The sequence below is a fragment of the Trichosurus vulpecula genome, chromosome 8, assembly GCF_011100635.1.
Source record: "Trichosurus vulpecula isolate mTriVul1 chromosome 8, mTriVul1.pri, whole genome shotgun sequence".
NCBI classification, from domain to species: Eukaryota; Metazoa; Chordata; class Mammalia; order Diprotodontia; family Phalangeridae; genus Trichosurus; species Trichosurus vulpecula.
In genome coordinates, this window is record NC_050580.1 from 220970538 (window position 1) to 220975228 (window position 4691).

At 40.7% G+C, this 4691-nt stretch overlaps 1 pseudogene; it reads left to right on the forward strand.

Annotated features, from left to right (window-relative positions):
* The first annotated feature begins 3668 nt into the window (after positions 1-3668).
* LOC118829857 lies at positions 3669-4315 on the forward strand (annotated as a pseudogene).
* Positions 4316-4691: the final 376 nt, after the last annotated feature.

Here is a 4691-nt window from a genome sequence, read left to right on the forward strand (position 1 = left end):
TAAAACGAGCTGGAGAAGGAAATGACAAACCACTCCAATATCTTTGCCAAGAAAACCCCAAATGCAATTGTGAAGAGTCAGACACAATTGAACTAAACGATCCAAACTGTCCATTTCATCCATCTCTTTAGTTTGTCATGGATCTTTCTTTTACCAATAGATTTTATACGTAATGTTTTTCACATTTCCCTAATTTGTTAGTGATCTGACCGTTTCTACTGAGGTCACTTTTCACACTCGACAACTTACAGTTGTCTTCCCTCTCAGATTATTTTCCCTTAGCTCCATATCAGGCATAATTGTTCCCATATTGTCTCCTCCATTAGAATATGAGCTCCTCAAGGGCAGGGACCATCTTTCTTCTCATCCCTAGCACTTATTAAAGGGCCTGGCATATAACAGGAGCATGGTGACTGACAACTGTATTACATTTATACCAGCAAGTGGACAAGGCAAGGTATAGTCTTGGTGGCCAAAATATGGGGGATCCAAAGGTCCAGGGCTAATGATTTATCCTTTCCCGAGTTAAAATTGTGTATTCACTACCTCAGACAAACAGAAAAGGAGTGTGCTGTAACCTTTTCTCCTAGCATCCCCTTTGTCTCTGCCTCATTTTATTCCTTTCCTCAAGAAATTCTCCAAATGAATCAATGGGCATGAAAGAGGCTCATTCCTCTCTCTACTGCAGCCCCCTCTGCTCTCCTTGTTATGGCAAAGCACAGAGTCTAGGTGGATGGCTAAAGGAACCATTTAAAATTCCATTCTAACCCCATCTTTGACCGTAAGACCCAAATCCTGTCTTTGCTAGCATAGTGTCATTTAGTTACGATGATAAGAAAACACACAAGTAATCTTTCTATGTGACCTTTTCTCTTCTGTACTCTCAAGTGTAATTATACATCCAGTTTCAAAGATAAACCCTTAAACTTTGGCTAACAGCCAAGATACCAGCTACTAATGCCCATGGACTAGTTTACTGGATTCTTGTAAAGCTGGTGGATAAATCGAAGTTACTTTGATGTGCAGTGAGTTGGGGGGATGAAAGGGTTAGCATTTATATAAAATATCCACACTACATTATTTTTAACCTCACAGAGGAAATGTGACTTTATGTGTATACATATATGTGTATACATACATATATGTATACACAAAAATATATATACACACACATAAGCATGTATATGAAGAATATACACACAGACACATTTGTGTGTGTTCATGTTTATACATGTGTGTGTACATGTCTATACATACATATATGCGTATGTCTATATATGTATATATATTTGAAAATATTTGAATATCCTACAGGCCTTTCTTCTCTTTCCCCACACTCTGTATTTGTTCCTGGGAAGTTATCAGAAGCTTGAATATATGTGTGTGTATGTGTGTGTGTGTCTGTACGAAGAATCAGGGTCTGGGGTGAGCATATGAGTGAACTCTTGACTGAGTGTGTGTTTGGCTGGAAGTCTAGACCTGCTCTGATTTCTTTTGGGGGCAGCCATCAAGGAGACTATATTCAGGGTTCTTGACTGTGAAATTTTAAACAACATTGTAATAGCTGTATTTCAATATAGAAGGTTTCCTCTGTAATCTTATGTTTTGCTGTGCCTTTAAAAACATCATCCTAAGAAGGAGTCCAGAGCATTCCCCAGCCTACCCAAGAGAACCATGGCACAAAAAAGTGAAGAATTCCTGGTTTAAACTCTCTTGTCCCTTTCACCTTATGTTGGTAAGCAAAATGAGTTCTTAGCACTTAGTTCAACAAGTGCCCTTGAAAAGTTCGGTTTGTTTCCTTTGAGTAATTCAGTGTACTTCATTGAGCCTTACTAGGTGCTAAGCCCTAGGCCCAAACCCCTGTTAGGTGTAAAACCTATGTGGGTGTGGATTGGTAACTAAGGTGGGGCCCAAGGTGGGGCTAACTGAGGAGAGGACCTAGTTTACAAATGAGTTTGAGTGATAGGTTTGTGACATCAGAGGCTCTTAGACCACGTGGGTTTAAGTGGCCTCTTTGTGACAATTTTAGGTCACGTGGGTGAGTCGCATGTGTGACTGACCCCTGACGCTGACTTCTCTTCTTTGGAGCTCTTTCCCACAGCAGTGGTAGTGTGAGTGACTCTGGGCCAGCCCTTGTTCTGAGCTCCTGGGCTGAACCTAGATGTTGGTAACTATGAATCTGTATTTGGTCTGTCTGTTGATGTTTGTAATTTGTTTGTAATTTGCTCTGAAGTTCAGTGTGCTGGTCTTTTCCCCTGAACTAAGTGAATGATATTTGTATGCTGAATTAAAGTAAGCTTGTCAACCCTTTAACGTAGCTTTCCTTAGTTAAGCAGATCAAAAGAACCTGTGCTTTTGCAGGGTGCTGGCTGTTGGTGGATCTTACACCCCCACAGAAGCTGCTAGCTGGATTGTCGAAACACACCCTTACTTGCCTTACTTCTGGACTGGGAGCTCTGCTCCTGCCCTGGTCCTGGGCCTGGTCCTGGCTCTGACCCCAGAATCTCTCTGGTTGCTGAAGTAGGCAGAGCCTTGCCAATTTGACCTGCCTGAGCCTCTGTTCTTGCCCTAGGGCTTCACACGTGCACATTCTGGCATTTCATTTGTGTGGTGAAAAGTAAGGCGGCACTGGTCTTTTAGATAAACACTTCTCCTGTCATTTACTGTACATGAAAATAACTCGGGCTTGCAGAAACATTTTTACAAGAAACAAATCAGTCAAAATAAAAACATAATGCATTGTTTTAAACGGTAGATAAAATCCCTCAAATCTGTGTTCCATACGATGGCCTCAAAAAGTACCACTCAGAAGGCCAAGCATTAACACAGTGAAAAAAATGAGGCTAAGGGAATTTAAAAATGAGACTAATAGGAATAAAATTATATTTATATACTTTGTACCTAAGTCATCTCAAAAATACACATCATGTATTTTAACCTTGGGTTTCTCCATTAAAAGCTGTCATTTTCCAACTTCTGTGTGCTCTCTACCATCAATTAAATACCACTTCAGGCAGCCTTGTTTATATCAAACAGTATGAAATGAAGGTTAAAATACCATGATTGCAGTGGGACTGTGGAAATCAGGAAACAACAAAAGATATAATATTTTAACTCAGGAAAGCTAATGACTTAAACAAAAGCAACTTCACTTAGAGAGTAATTAAAAATTAATGTCCCAAAAGAAATTTTCAACTAACAATGCCTTTAATGTTAGGTGCTATTTTTCTATGATGTTATTAATAGCTGAAACATTTTCCCAAAGTTCAGAATGTTAGAAACATACTCACATTGTCAAGGAATAAGCAAGACTCATTGGGAAGTCAGGAACGTTTTAATTATAATTTACATTTATTCCCCCTGAATAATTGGGTACCTCCCCTGAAGAGAGTACAGGAGAAAATACAAAGGACTCAGATGGAAGCCAGTCGTTTAATAGACTCTCACCTTGAATCTCCCGCCAGGCTCTTCATTGGCCAGATACAATCCCCTGACTGGGGAGTCTTCCTGACTTCGGGCACAGTACTCTATCCACTGAACCATAGCTCCCCCATATCCCCCTAATAAACTGAACTATGACTATATACGATGTTTAATTAACATTTTTTTTGTAAAACATAATTAGTGTGCTTTTTCCTCATTGGGCCGGAGTTCAGTAGGGCGCCAGCATGAGAGTCGACATCTGCCACAACAAGGAACACAAAGTCTGGTGCAAGGAGTCCAAGAGCCAAGACATCTACGTGTGGCTGCTAGTGAAGCTCTACCGGTTCCTGGCCGGCAGAACCAACTCAACTTTCAACAAGGTTGTCCTGAAAAAGCTGTTCATGAGCTGGACCAACAGTCCCCACCTCCACCTCTACCCTCTCCCCACCCCCCCACCCCCCGCCCCCCGTCCCTGTGCTGTGTGATCAGGAAAATGAAGCTGCCTGGACTGGGAAAACAAGACAGCCGTAGTTATTGGGACTGTGACAGATGATGTCAGGATCCAGGATATTCACAAGCTGAAGATCTGCACCCTTTGTGTTACCAGCAATGCCCGCAACCACATTGTCAAGGCTAGTGGGAAGATCCTCACCTTTGACCAGCTGGCCATGAGCTCACCAAAGGCCAGGGGAACTGTCCTGCGCTCTGGTCCCTGGAAGGGCCGAGAGTTGTACAGGCATTTTGGGAAGGCACCAGCACTCCCCACAGCCACACCAAACCATATGTCCGATGCAAGGGCCTAAAGTGCCAGCTGAGGCTACAAAAACTAATTCCCTTCCTCTTTGTTATATTAAAGATTTTGGACAACAACAACAAAAAAGAACATAATTAGTGCATGAGAAGAGCAAAAAATATCAAGAAACGTTTTATTATAAAATGTACTTAATTTCATTGCTGTTGGATTTATTCAGTAAAACCTATTGGGCATAGATTATTGCCAGTAGTTGCCTGATAAATGTTGAATTAGATATTAAGAAACTTATTTGAAGATACAGTTTTATTTCATGAAGCCTTTTCATACTAAAAGGACAATTTTCTAGGAAATTTGGTCAAATGATAGACAATGAATCCTTGATCAAAAAAATCAAAAAGGATTTCCACAGTAATTTAATAAGACTATAACTCCCTAAGCAACAAACATGAGAAACCATGCTAAATTGTGACCAGTCCAACAGACATTCTTTTTTTTTTTAAAAAGACTCTTGTTA